Here is a 15,098-nt window from a genome sequence, read left to right as displayed (position 1 = left end):
GCTGACTGAGTCGTCAGCCTTCTCCCAGACTACCGCCAGGGCGTCCCCCGGGGCGTAAGTGGGAAGGTGCCAGACACGTCTGTCCCCCTTCCCCACTTAATTCAGAAGGAGTACTCCCCAGAGTTCAGAGTTAGCCAGCAAGACAGACAGAACAAAACGAAAGTACCTGGTGGGTCCGTTCAGTCAGCAGTCCGTGGCCCGGGCCAGATGGGTCTCCGCCGGATGGGTCGGGGGTCCTCGGACGACCCCACTTCCCGGCCAATGCACCAAATGTTGGAACCGAACTGTCGATTCCCTCCTGGGCAGGGGTCGCCGCGAAGGATCACCGACACGAGATTCACAGCAGAGAGTTATTTATTACTAGTGCGCTAGGGTCCCAAGCTCTAAGTTGGCCCTGGGACCCCGACTGCTTGTTACAGGCTGTTTATATAGGCAAACACAAGTTCAAACACAGCTTATGGCGTGAAATTCAAACAAAGCTTAAGGCGCAAAATGATTGGGTCTAGCTATGGCCTGAGCAAGGTGTCTTATGCTAATTGGTTAGAGCAGGACCATATGAGGTTTTTTTCCTGGAGTTGTTGATTCCGGGAACTTCGAGGCAGGGTGGGACCCCCGGAATTGGCAGGGTGGGACCCCATGAGGTTGTTTCCCGGAATTGGCAGGGTGGGACCCTATCAGGGTGGGTCCTTATCGAGGCAGGGTGGGACCCTATCCAGAGCCACCTGGTGTTAATTTTTTTCTATATGAGGCCTAGTTTCTAATTTTTATGAGGCCTAGTTTCATCAACAAATGATAAAATTGAGCTTGTACGTTTATGAAATTAATATATGCTTCTTTAAGTGGGACCCCCATATATTCCTCCTCACTGGGTGGGACCTGTCAGCAAAGTCCCCCAGCCACCCCTGCCCATATTCTACAGACAGAGCTCTGATTGCTCCCCGGGACACAGTGCCCAAGAGGAGGGCATGTTGCCACCTTGGTTGTTTGGATGATTCAGCTGTTCCAGCCTGCATGCTTTGGAGAGTCCAAAAAATCTGAATAAGGAAGGGTCCTCCCAACATAGCACAGCTGCTTTGCCAGAATGTGGCCAGATTGCTTCTTTAGGGAAGAACCCCAATCCATTCCTCCTCAGAGTGGGACCTCCCAGCTGGGGCCTCTAACCATCCCACCCATATTCTATTGACAGAGCTCTGATCTTTCCCTGGAATGAAGTGCCTGGGGTTGGGGTGGGCCACTGCCTTGGTTGTCTGGACAACTCAACCATTCCAGCCTGTAGGCTTTGGAGAGTCCAAATTGACAGGGACAGAGGGGTTCCCCAGCACAATACGGCTGTTTTGTCATGCTGTGGCCAGACTGCTTCTTTAAGCGGGACCTCACTCCTCCTCACAGGGCGGGTCCTCCCAGCCAGGGCCTCTGGCCACCCCTACCCCTGTTCTACAATTGACAGAGTTCTAATTTCTCCCTGGGATAAAGTGCCCAGAGAGTGGCACATGCCATCACCTTGGCTGTTCAAGCATCTCAGCCAGTCCAGCCTGTGGACCTTGGAGAGCCCAGAAAAATTGGGGGTTGAAGGGATGCCCAACACAGCACAGCTGCCTTACCAAAAAGCAACCAGAAACAGACTGCTTCTTGAAGCATGTCCCTGATCCTGTTCCTCCTGACTGGGTGAGACCTCCCAACTGCAGTGTCCAGCCACCTCCTACAGGCATGTTTGGGCCAGCAGCAGGTCACTAACTTCCTGTGATGGAGCTTCCAGAGGAAGGGGCAGGCTGCTATCTTTGTTGTTTTGCAGTCTTCACTGTTGATACCTCCAGGTATAGGAAAAAGCTGAGGCAATTAGGGTTTGGATGGAACCCCAGCAAACTGCAGCACACCTTCAGAGGAGTGGCCAGACTGTTAAAAGAAAAACAAATGAACAGAAAACAACAAAAACCAGAAAAACACCATCTAAAGTTCAGTGTATTAGTCAGGGACTACGTCCCTACAGGGACAGGACTAATAGGATAGATGTTTATATTAAAAGGGGTTTATTAAGGAGTATTGACTCACATGATCACAAGGTTAAGTCCCACAATAGGCTATCTGCAAGCTGAGGTGCAAGGAAGCCAGTCTGAGTCCCAAAACCTCGAAAGTAGGGAAGCCAACAGTGCAGTCTTTGGTTTGTGGCTGAGAGCTCCTGGCAAACCACTGGTGTAGGTCCAAGAGTCCAAAAACTGAAGAACTTGGAGTCTGATGTTTGAGGGCAGGAAGCATCCAGCATGGCAGAAAAATGGAGGCCAGAAGACTCAGCCAGCCTAGTGCTTCCATGTTCCTCTGCCTGCTTTTATCCTAGCTGTGCTGGCTGCTGATTAGATGGTGCCCCACCAGAATGAGGGTGGGTCTGCATCTCCCAGTTCACTAACTCAAATATTAATCTCCTTTGGCGACACCCTCACAGACACACCCAGGAATAATACTTTGCATCCTTCAATACAATCAAGTTGACACTCGATATTAACCATCACAGTCAGCAACCTCAAAGATTGAAGGTAGACAAACCCACAAAGATGAGCAAGAATTAATGCAAAAATGCTGAAAACTCAAAAAGCCAAAGTGTCCCTTTTCCTCCAGATGACTCCAACACCTCTCCAAAAATGGCTCAGAACCAGGCTGAGGCTGAGATGGCTAACATGATAGAAGTAGGCTTCATAATGTGGATAAAAATGAACTTTGCTGAGCTAAAGGAGTAGGTTGTAAGCCAATGCAAAGAATCTTAGAATCACGATAAAACAATGCAGGAGTTGACAGCCAAAACAGCCAATTTAGAGAGGAACATATCCAACCCAATAGAGCTGAAAAACACACTACAAGAACTTCACAATGCAATCACAAGTATTAATAGCAGAGCAGACCAAGCACAGGAAAGAATCTCAGAGGTTGAAGACTGCCTTTCTGAAATAAGACAGGCAGACAAGAATAGAGAAAAAAAAAAAAAAGGAATGAACAAAACCTCTGACAAAAATGAGATTATGTAAAGAGAGCAAATCTATGGCCAATTGGTGTTCCTGATAGAGACTGGGAGAATAGAACCAATTTGGAAAACATACTTCAGGATATCATCCAGGAGAACTTCCCCAACCTTGCAAGACAGGCCCACATTCAAATTCAGGAACTGCAGAGAACCCCAGTAAGATACTACACAAGAAACTCATCCCCAAGACATAATTATCAGATTCTCCAAGGTCAAAGTGAAAGAAAAATGTTAAGGGCAGCCAGATAGAAAGGCCAGGTCACCTACAAAGGGAAGCCCACCAAACTAATAGTGGACCTCTCAGCAGAAACCTTAGTAGCCAGAAGAGATTGGGTGCCATATTCAACATTCATAAAGAAAATAATTTCCAACCCATAATTTCATACTCAGCCAAACTAAGCTTCACAAGTGAGGGAGAAATAAGATCCTTTTCAGACAAGCAAATGCTGAGGGAATTCATCACCACCAAACCTGCCTTACATGAGCTCCTGAAGGAAGCACTAAATATAGAAAGGAAAAACCATTACCAGCCACTACAAAAACAAACTGAAGTACACAGACTAGTGACACTACGAAGTAACCACATAAACAAGTCTGCAAAATAACCGGTTAGCATCATGATGACAGAATCAAATCCACACATAACGATACTAACTGTAAATGTAAATGGACTACGTGCCCCAATTAAAATGCACAGAATGGCAAACTGGATAAAGAACCAAGACCCATAAGTTTGTTGTCTTGAAGATATCCATCTCACATGCAAAGAGACACATAGACTCAAAATAAAGGGATGGAGGACCATTTACTAAGTAAATCAAAACCAGAAAAAAAGCAGGGATTGCAATGCTAGTTTCTGGAAAAACAGACTTTAAACCAACAAAAATTAAAAAAGACAAAGAAGGCCATTATATAATGGTAAAGGGTTCAATTAAACAAGAAGAGCTAACTATCCTAAATATATGTGTGCCCAATACAGGAACACTGAGATTCATAAAGCAAGTTCTTATAGACCTTCAAAGAAACTTGGATTCCCACAAAATAATAGTAGGAGACTTTAACACCCCACTGACAGAAAGCGTATCGAGACAGAAAATTAACAAAGATATATAGAACCTGAACTCAGCTCTCAATTGGGTGGACCTGATAGGTATCTACAGAACTCTCTACCCAAAAACAACAGAGTATACATTTTCTTCACCACATGGCATTTAATCTAAAATTGTTCACATAAATTACAGTAAAATAACTCTCAGCAAAAGGAAAAGAACTGAAATTATAACAGTCTCTCAGACCACAGCACAATCAAATTAGAACTCAAGATTTAAAAATTCACTCAACACTATACAATTACATGGAAATTGAATAACCTGCTCCTTAATGATTTTTGGGTAAATAATGAAATCAGGGCAGAAATAAAAAAGTTCTTTGAAACTAATAAGAACAGAGAGACAATGTACCAGATTCCCTGGGATGCAGCTAAAGCAGTATTAAGAGGGAAATCCATAGCATTAAATGCCCACATAAAAAGCTAGAAAGATCTCAAGTTAACAACCTAACATCACATCTGAAAGAACTAGAGAACCGCACAAGACAAAGTTACTCTCTTTCACCACTCCTATTCAGGCAAGGGAAAGAAATAAAGAATATTCAAATAACAAGAGAAAAAGTCAAACAAAGTATTTTTTTTTTTTTTTTTTTTTGGAGATGACATGATCTCATATCCAGAAAACTCCATCATCTCAGCCCAAAAGCTTCTTTAACTAATAAACAACTTTAGCAAAGTCTTAGGATACAAAATCAATGTACAAAAATTAGTAGCATTCCTATACCCTAACAACAGGCAAGCCAAGAGTCAAATTGCAAATGAACTCCCATTCACAATTGCCACAAAAAGAATAAAATACCTAGGAATAAACCTAACAAGGGAAGTGAAGAGCCTCTTCAAAGAGAACTACAAAGCACTGCTTAAAGAAACCAGAGATTACACAACCAAATGGAAAAACATTCTGTACTCATTAACAGGAAAAATCAAAATTGGGAAAATATCTGTACTGTCCAATAGTAATTTATAGATTCAAAACTATTCCCATTAAACTACCATGGACCTTCTTCACAGAATTAGAAAAAAACTTTAAAAAAATTTTTATGGAACTAAAAATAGAGCCTGAATAGCCAAGGCAATCCTAAACACAAAGAACAAAGAGGCAAGCATAATGCTACCTGACTTCAAACTATACTACAGGGCTACAGTAACCAAAACAGCATGGTCCTGGTGCAAGAACAGACATATCAATGGAACAGATTAGAGAACTCAGAAATAAAACTGCACACTTAGAACCATTTGATCCTTGACAAACCTGACAAAAGCAATGGGGAAAGGAGTCCCTATTTAATAAATGGTGCTGAGAAAACTGGCTAACCATATGCAGAAAATAGAAACTGGATCCCTTCCTTACACCATATACCAAAATAAAGTCAAGATGGATTAAAGACTTAAATGTAAAACCCAAAACTATAAAAACCCTAGAAGAAAACCTAGGTAATACCATTCAGGACATAGGCATGGGCAAAGATTTCTTGATGGAGATGCCAAAAGCAATTGCAATAAAAGCAAAAATTAACAAATAGGATCTAATTAAACCAAAGAGCTTCTGCACAGCAGAAGAATCAACAGAGTAAATACACAACCTACAGAATGGGAGAAAATTTTTACTGGCTATCCATCTGAAAAAGGTCTAATATCCAGGATCTATAAGGAACTTAAATTTAAAAGAAAAGAAAATTAAAAAGTGGGCAAAGGAAAAGAACAGATACTTCTCAAAAGAAGACGTACATGTGACCAAGAAACATGAAAAAAAACTCAATGTCACTGATTATTAGAGAAATGTGAATCAAAACCACAATGAGATACCATCTCACACCAGTCAGAATGGTGGTTATCAAATGTCAAAAAACTACAGATGGTCGCAAGGTTGTGGAGAAAAAGGAATGCTTTTACACTGTTGGTGGGAGGGTAAGTTAGTTCAAACATTGTGGAAGACAGTATGGGAATTCCTCAAAGACCTAGAAGAAGAAATACCATTTGACCCAGCAATGCCATTACTGGCTGTAAACCCAAAGGAATATAAATTGAAATCACTCTATTATAAAGACACATGCATGTATATGTTCATTGCAGCACTATTCACAATAGCAAACACATGGAATCAACCTAAATGCCCATCGATGATAGACTACATCAAGAAAATGTGGTGCATATACACCATGGAATACTATGCAGCCATAAAAAGAAGTGACATCATGTCCTTTGCAGGAACATGGATGGAGCTGGAGACCATTATCCTTAGCAAACTAAAACAGGAACAGAAAACCAAATATTGCATGTTCTCACTTATAAGTTGGAGCTGAATGATGAGAACACATGGACACATGGGGGAAACAACACACACTGGGGCCTGTCAGAGGGTAGGGGGTGGGAGGAGGGAGAGAAACAGGAAAAATAATGGATACGAGGTTAATATCTGGGTGATAAAACAATCTGTACAACCAACCCTCGAGACACACATTTACCTTTGTAACAAATCTGCACATCCTCCACATGTAAAGAAAGTTGATATAATGGCTATGTCCTTTTCAATACTAATAATAACAATATTAATATTAACAATATTAATAATAACAACAATCTGTGAGTTCACAGTTGCCTTCTATGTGCCAAACATGATTTTAGGCCCCTTAAACACTTTCTCTAGCCTATGTTTCATAAAAATACTGAGAAGAAAGAATTATTATCCCTATTTCATTGGTGAGGAGAGAGAGCCTTGAAGAGGTTACAAAACATGCCCCAGGTGACTGCACTGTAACAGAAGCAGGACTTCATCTAGGTTTGTTGGAATCCAAAGCCCACTCTTTCCCTTTTGCATACTCCTTCTGCACTGCCATTGTTATGACAATAGATCTCCCTGAAAATGTATCCTATACATTTTGTAATTTTTCCTAGCATTTTTATATACTTTTCTACTTGCTCTGGAATAAAATTTTCCTAAAAGAGCCCAAACTAGAATTCAAGATTGAGCTTATAGCCCATTTAGCAGATGGGAAAACTGAGTCACAGAGACCCAAAATGATTGCTGGAGTCAAATCCTTAGGGCATTGACTTAATGGGCCTCACGTTTCTTGTCTCCCAGGGAGGCAACAATTGTTTGAAAAGGGTATCCGCGATTTAACCAAACAACTCATGATCCAAATACTGACTGTGCCTTTGAATATAGGACCTCAGGCAAGTTCACTAACTTCTCTGAGCCTGTTTCCTCATTTGTAAAATAAAAATAATGATATCCACCTTGTAGTGGTGCTGTATTAGAGATGAACTATGAAAACTACTTCATACACTACCTAGCAAAGACCAGGTGTTCATTAAATGTTAGTTCTCCCCATTGCAGTCAAGCCTTTTTCCTGGAGCACATACTGTCATTTTCCTTTTCTAGGGAAACATAAATTTCTCATTGTAAAAATTTAGAGCTAGGTATATATAAAGTAGAATCCATTCTAAAAGCTCTTTTTTCCAATTCAAGGGAAAAAAAGGAAAAAAGTGCTGAGCCAATATTTCTACTATTCAATCATTAAATATTAATCGATGTCAATGCATTTGAGGGAGGCTTTAGCTGTGACAGGTGAGCCGAAAGTAGAAATTCTGATTTAACGAGGCCTCCCGGCCACTTCGGCAAAATGTCAGGGTGCAAGGTGCGATGGAGAATAATTAACTGATAAACAACCTTTGGAAAAAGATCAGTTAACTCTGAAATTGGAGGCTAAGACAAGGCTTCTCTTATTTTCTCTAGAACATTTTTCTTTTCTTTAGGATTTTTCCTTCCTTTCTGAATCGAGCGGGATTCAGTACCCTCTAAGTTGGAATGCCCTTAACTGTTTTGTTTAGATGGGGCTATGAAATGATTAGGTTGTTGAAATGATGAATCAGGGAGCACTACAGGATTTTTCACAGTCTCTGTGAACAATGCCCCATATCACCCTTACACTGACAGCCTGTATTTTTATATTTGACATGTAAGAGGAACATGGAAAATAACACACTGACAGCACCTTAGATAGCAGTCATACATCTTCCTAACACAGATTGATGGGTGAAAAAGAATATTATTTAGTGAGCCTTTCTTAAGCTCTCTAAGGAAAATATATAGATCCACCAGTGGATTGACTTGAAACTCATATTAACATTCTTTATGAGCAGGAAACTGAAAAGTAACCCTCATCTATTTCTGCACTAGCAAACAGATCAGAAAAATTAGTGGAAACCAATCCAGAACCTTCACATTGCTCATTGATGCGTCATAGTTTGCTCCTTCCTTGTCTAGGAATCAGAGCAGGTGGAATTTCTCCAACGAGACACATTGGCCTTCCTCAATTTCAAACCAAAGGTGAAAGATAAGCTACAGGAAAATTGAAGCTGCAGCTATTGCTGCTCAGAGAACCAAGCTGAGACTGAAAAAAGTACTGAACTGTACGTCTATGAGGTGGCTCAAAGAACCAAGCGGAATTATGGATGCCACATACCAGGGGACATAAACATTAAAAAAAATACCCCCTGTAGTGAATGCCATAATGTGCCAGAAACTCCCCCTTTAGGAAGGCAGGATTTATACCTGCAGCTGCTGTGAGTGCTGCTGGTGACCTCAGTTGTCAGCCCTATTCAGGAAGTGCCTCTGCTAAAGAGAGTTTTTTCACCGAACAGTATGCTGCTTTGATAGAAGAGTCAGTAACCAATGACTGGTCAATCCAGGAGCATAAAAGCCCAACCCTGGTCCGAAAAAGGAACAGCTGTGGAGTGTCCTCTCAGCTCCAGAGCCCTGTGAGTTGGCTAAGACATTGATTGAGACTTCACCACAGCCTGACTTCTCCCTATGACCAATCTTCCTTCCTTCTCTTTGGTTACACAGATGTCAATTACATGAACATTCACTAAAAAATTTCCTGTGCCTTCATCTCTAGCTCTGAGTTCGCATCCAGGAATAACCAAATTGCGATACCCTCTTCATCTTTAACACCCGAAATGCACCATGTAACTTAAATAGCTCCCAACATTAAAATCCTGTGATGCCATCAGAAATATGTATGTATGATCAACCAAATCATTTTAAAACCCCAGTCACAGCCACTCCAGTTTTTAAGACAGAAAATAAGAAACAGAAAGATGAGCACCATCATGTGGAAGGACCTATGGCTGTAAGCTTCTAGTTCTATCTTTGGTGCAACAAAGTTTTTTGTTTGTTTGTTTGTATTTTTAATTATATACCTGAGCTGAGGTAAATACAGATGAAGGAAAACATCCAAGCATTTTAATACCAAAGCTGAATAGCTAAAAGAAATATTTTTTCTATTCTAGATGATATAGAAGGGCCAAGAATGGGAATCTGGATCGTTGGTTCTTAGGATTACAGAGTACCTTGCACTTTTATTTCCAATGGCAAACAATAAGATAGGAAAACTTTGAACTAGCAGTTTATTGACTACAGAGTGGCAGCAAAGAGAATCAGAGACTTGTTCGATATCTGCCAGTAAGTTTTCCACATTTGGCTGTTACTAAGGGAGCCAACTTATTTACAGCCCTATGGCTTCACCTACATTCCCTGGTTTTTCTCTGTTCTCTTCTTGCCTCTTCTGTATTCTATTCCTTTCCATTTCCTCTGCTCTGCTTTTTTCTCTTTGACTCTCTTATTCATCTTCTCTCCCTCCTGCTACATTGGACCATTTTATTGACTAGAGTTTTAATAGTAGTTGAATCCCATAGACTGCTATTTCAGCAATAAAGTACTTATTTGGGAAAAAAAAAAAAAAGAAGAAGACTTTTCATCTGTGTGTGCAAATGTTATCCAAATATGGTGAACTAATTTATCCTGTAAAACTTAATTAAAACCAATAAAAAAGGAGACAGCCCTGGAGGGAGCAGTAACTCTCTTGGCAGGACCTGGGTGAGACGCATTCAGTTGGGACTATTCTAAACTTAACATTTGATTTGGTCTCATGATTTTCAGAGGCTTTAGCTTGGTTTTATATGCTACTAAAATGCTTTTAAGTAGTATATAATGGTTTACTCCAATTGAGAAAAGTTTTGTTAGATTTCCTCTAAAGTTTCCCACAGGAAAGCCTTGGCTTTTTATTCATGACTAGAATATTTTGTGGCTTTGGAAATAGCCACGAAAAATCAAAAGCACCACTTTTGAAGTGTTCCAGATGCCGACAAGTATATTTTCATATATCTTATATCACATCTCTGGTTTTGAAATGATTTTGTCTGACAGAGTGAATAAACAAGGTCAGAGTGGAACTTTCAGTAATAGTGACTTGATGTTAACATCCCCATAACACCATGTTTTTTTTTTTTCCTAATTGAAGAATTCTGTCTTGATAACCTTTAAAATTTCTTGCACCAAAGACAGAAATACAGTAGATATGGATGGAAGGAAGGAAGAATGAAAGGATGGATGGATGGATGGATGGATGGATGGATGGATGGATGGAGGGAAGTTGGACAAATGGGTGGAGGATGGATGAACGTAAGGATAGATGATTGAGTCAATCAATGAATCAATGAATCCCAGAGCATTGGGATGCACTTGCTCACATTCTTCCTCCTGGAATAAGAATCAGAAGGAAAGGATGAAGCTGCTCCACCAGCACAGTGAAGGGTGGAGTAAGACTAAGTATGGACTTCCAGCAAAATATCATTCTCAGCACCAGCTTTGCCAGGATAAGTACCAAATAAACATTGGATAAATTTGCTTGCTGCCCATTTTGATCAAAGTTTGCCTCAATGGCACTGCAGGAGGACTGCCAGTGGCAATTTTTTTCTTTTTTTTTTTATGAAAAGTTTAAATAATTTTACATAGAACACCTATATATGTGACCTAGATTCTGCCATAAATATTTCACTCTACTTGTTTTATCATGTAACTCTCCATCTACCTATCTTTCTATTCATCCATCAACCCATCTTATTTTTTGATGTATTTCAAATTACATTGCAGACATCAGTACTTCTCCATACATTCTTCAGAATACATAGCATTGGAGTTCAATATGTGTCTTGAGTCTTTTTCTTTGATGTAAAAGTGATCATTAGCTGAATTTTGACAATTGCAAACACCTGCTTGACCCAAATTCCTATAAAGATATAGAACATTCCTGTCACCCCAGAAAATTTAGCAATGGAGATTTAAAAGCCTTTGAATTAATTTATTTACCTCTTTACCCAGAAAGAGAATGGTCTGGGTATCGCTTAAAAAGTTTAATATTTGAAAGGAAGTGTTCATCCTCACAAATTGCTTCAGATCTCAAACCAATAAAGAGTTGCTTCACTGTATATTTGTTTAGTGAAATCCAAACTCCAAATGTTGATGACATAGGAGAGATTTATGTGGATGTACAACATTATCTGAAGGTTTAATAAGATGGCAAACAGGCAGGAGAGAATAAAGCAAAATTAGAAATCTAATTTCTTATGTGTGTTTTCATTACTTTTAAAAATAATATGTACACATAATTTGTGTCTGCATAGCATGTATGCTTTGGGATTAATTCATGCTGTGTTCTTTGTGCTAGATGTTCCTGAGACATCACCTTTATAGGAATAAAGGAAAAGCCAACCAAATAACCAAGGAACCCTCAGTGAGGCTGTACTTATTGCTGAGTTGAATCTAGTGCCAAGCTAAATTTCTACCACATAGTACATGTAAGTTGAATCCCTTCCAAATGCAGGGCTCCTTCATAAGTAACTATGTTGACTAATTTCCTTCATCAGGATAATTACACCTAAGGAAAGGGTTCAATTATTCCTACCAAGTGGAATGTTGACATTGTTTAATGAAGAATTAAAGCATGTGGTGACAAACTATGTATTTCGAGGGGAAATAAGGCAGTTACCAACAATCTGTTTCCAAGAAAGAATTTTAAAGCATTTCTGGTATACTCTTAAGCATTCAGAATAAAGCTGTTAGGCATTTCCACAGCAAGCAAGACTCAGCCTCTATCTGAGGCGGTACATGTCAATGAATTGACATCAACCAGGCACTCATGGGTCTGATGTCATGACTGAAGAGCAGAACAGCAATTAAATTGGGTTCAACTGTTGTCTACTCACACCACCACATTTCAAAGTGACTTTTTTCAGTCATTGTTTCACACAAATGGTAAACCCACGTCACCCTTCATTGTAACAGTAGCACATTTTGGAAAACTGCAATGCAGAAGGATTATATTTAAAACCTCCAGTATATTAACTAAGGCCTCGTATGGCCACTGATGGATAATAGTCCTAAAATTCATTCCTTCATTTGTTCATTCAATACATATTGATCAAGTAATTATGATATTAAAGGTGACATGCTAATTGCTGTAAAGAATTTAAAAGGAATCAATTATAACCCAAAAAGGACTATTCACTCATTAACTGAACAAGTCTCTATTGGGAACAGAGGCAGACTCTGTGGTTTACTGCCCAAATACTCCTTCAAGACTGAGACACTCACTCCTGGGGCTGCAAGAAGTGTAGAATGTTGGTAGTTCAAAACTGAGTTTCTCTCCAGGAATTGTTCTAGGCTAAAATAAGCTACCTCATCAAATATTACACATCCCACTCTCAGGGAGCAGCTGCATCCAATAACTGAGGGTGCTGAGGTAGGAAGGGTCTTCACTCAGTTAGGACAACTATAGAGAGGAGCACAGCTCCATATCGCACCATAGGGTCAACTGAGGCCTCTCTTGCAACCGCATCACAATTCTACTTCTTCCTCTGCCCTATTCTGCAACTCGCACTCATCAGAGATGTTGTTACTTAACACATTCTTCAATTAATCTCGTGCATGCAAATCTCAACATCTTGGAGTTTGTCTCCTGAGGAAGTCAACTTGAGACAGTATCTGTCAAAGTGGTTCCAGGAACACAACTATAAGATGAGATTTAGAAGGATCACCTAGCCTCAGAGTAAGAATCCTATCACTGGTTATGCAATTTTGAGAACTTGTTAAAATTTCCACTAATGGAGAATTGAGATGAAAATGAAAGTCTAAGGGTGAAATATCACCAATGTAAGATGAGGTGTGAAAACTTGAGGGCCTCCTTGATAATATAAAAAGAAATACTCATCTCTTACAGCCAGAGGACAAAAAACATTGAGGACCTCACAGAGGCAAAACTGCACAGAAGACTGAATTTTCAATGCCAGCATATCTGCTACAGTAAGGGCAGTGTCCTGATCAGGAAGGAGTAGGACATTAAGACTTGGATGGGAGCATATTGACTGATGCATTGGAAAATATTGAATCTTTAGGTTCCTTCAGTTTCTCTTGAGCCCTTTAATCATTCATAAATGGTCCATTCCTCTCTCTTAAATGCTGAATTCATCATGCCACTTTCGTTTGAAGAAGATGCTCAAGCTTCTGCTATGCAAAATGGCACACATCATGATCTACCTGCTTTCCCTCCTGGCCACTGGATCACGGGAAAAGTTACAATACAATACACCTGGGAGAGGTCTGGGTCTGCTAAGAGAAACTGAGGGCTATATATCAAGGAAACTGCAGTATTTCACTAGCATGTGCCAGCAGAAGCCAGGAAAGTTTATATGAGATAGCATCCCAAAGATTCTGTATTAAGGAGAACAGAAAAAGAAGCTGGAATAGGATGAGTTCATCAAATATGTGAGCACTGTCCTGTGATACAGGATTTACACCCCATCAAGAACCCCAGGAGACAGTACTAATTCGCTGCTAGGATGGCTCTTGGTAGCCTGGAAAAAGCAGTAGCCAGTACCTAATGAAGTAGAAATGTGACAGATGGTGGAGGGAGTGATCAAAAGGCCTGCTAGGCTGGATATTCTACATAAACCCAGAAAAGGCACAAGTCAATAATGCCCCATGGAAGGGAATAGAGGACAATCTATTTACCAAAGTGATAAGGAACGTGCTACTGAAAGCTGCTTTAAGCTCAGTGACAGCTGTCCTTGGTAGACCAGGGCAGCAAAAGATTCTTTTAAAGAACTGGGCTCCCTGATAACAATGAGGATGAGAGGATCCTCAGCTCTTAGAAGCCAGGTGGCTCCACTTAAATTACAAAAGCAAGGAGGATACCATTCTCATAATATCTAGTAAGGTCAAAGTGGTAGTCAAAGAGGCTAAGCTGAAAATTACAATGAAGTTGGTAAATAGAATAGAATATTCCCAAGATAGATGGGCATCATGTGAGGGTATCATTCGAATTATACAGTGAGAAGAAATCAAAGGCAGATGATCAAGAGGCTGATGGTAGATACCCCAATAAAAATTTACAATCTTTTGTCCAATATCCTGACTGGAACCATTCCCAAACCTAGAATATATTGACTGACAGAAAGGTCATATCCCCAGGGAAAAAGATTCCACAATACCATGGGAAAGTTACTTGATAATGATTCCATCAGTTCATCCATAAAGGAATCTCAAGGCATTTACTCAAATAATTCTACATTGGAAAAAGATAAATATCCAAATATTTCAAGAACTGTTTGAAAGAGAGTCTAAATTAACATTGATATCTGGGGACCCAGAGTATTATCATGGATACCTGTTAAGAGTAGGGCTAGATGGGAGTCATGTAATAAATGCAGTTCTGGCCCAGGTCCTGCCTATTATGAGTCTACTGGGGTCCATGGACCTACTCCCTGGTCATTCTCCCAGACCCTGAATGTATAATCGAAATAAATATACCTGAGAATTGTCAGAACCTATACGTTGCTTCTATGGGCTGTGGGGATAAGAGCTATTGCAGTGGGAAAAACCAAGTAGAAGACTAAGAAACTGTATTTTCCCCCTTTTCCAACCAAGATATGCCTCTGTGAAAACCAAATGGATCCTGGAGGATGAGAATAGATAACCCAAAATTCAACTCAACAAGTAGCTGCAATTGCAGCTACAATGCCAGATATATATGTGGTAGGGCAAATTACAATTTCAGCCATATTGTATCTTGATATTAACCTGTCAGATACTTCTTTTCCAACTGGCTCACATCTCTAATCCCAACACTTTGAGAGGTT

The 15,098-nt window shown here is 40.1% G+C and overlaps 1 long non-coding RNA gene across 2 annotated transcripts in view; it reads left to right on the top strand.

Moving 5' to 3' along the window:
• LOC105466180 (uncharacterized) overlaps positions 1–15,098 on the top strand; it is a 119,533-nt gene that overhangs the window by 36,137 nt on the left and 68,298 nt on the right. For both annotated transcript variants that reach the window (XR_978031.3, XR_011607776.1), the window contains exon 3: positions 11,630–11,759. This is a non-coding gene — a long non-coding RNA (uncharacterized lncRNA). The remainder of the gene's footprint in view (positions 1–11,629; positions 11,760–15,098) is intronic.

Source organism: Macaca nemestrina, chromosome 9 (assembly GCF_043159975.1).
Source record: "Macaca nemestrina isolate mMacNem1 chromosome 9, mMacNem.hap1, whole genome shotgun sequence".
NCBI classification, from domain to species: Eukaryota; Metazoa; Chordata; class Mammalia; order Primates; family Cercopithecidae; genus Macaca; species Macaca nemestrina.
The sequence above is the reverse complement of the archived record's forward strand: the minus strand, read 5'-3'. Positions and strand labels throughout refer to the sequence as shown.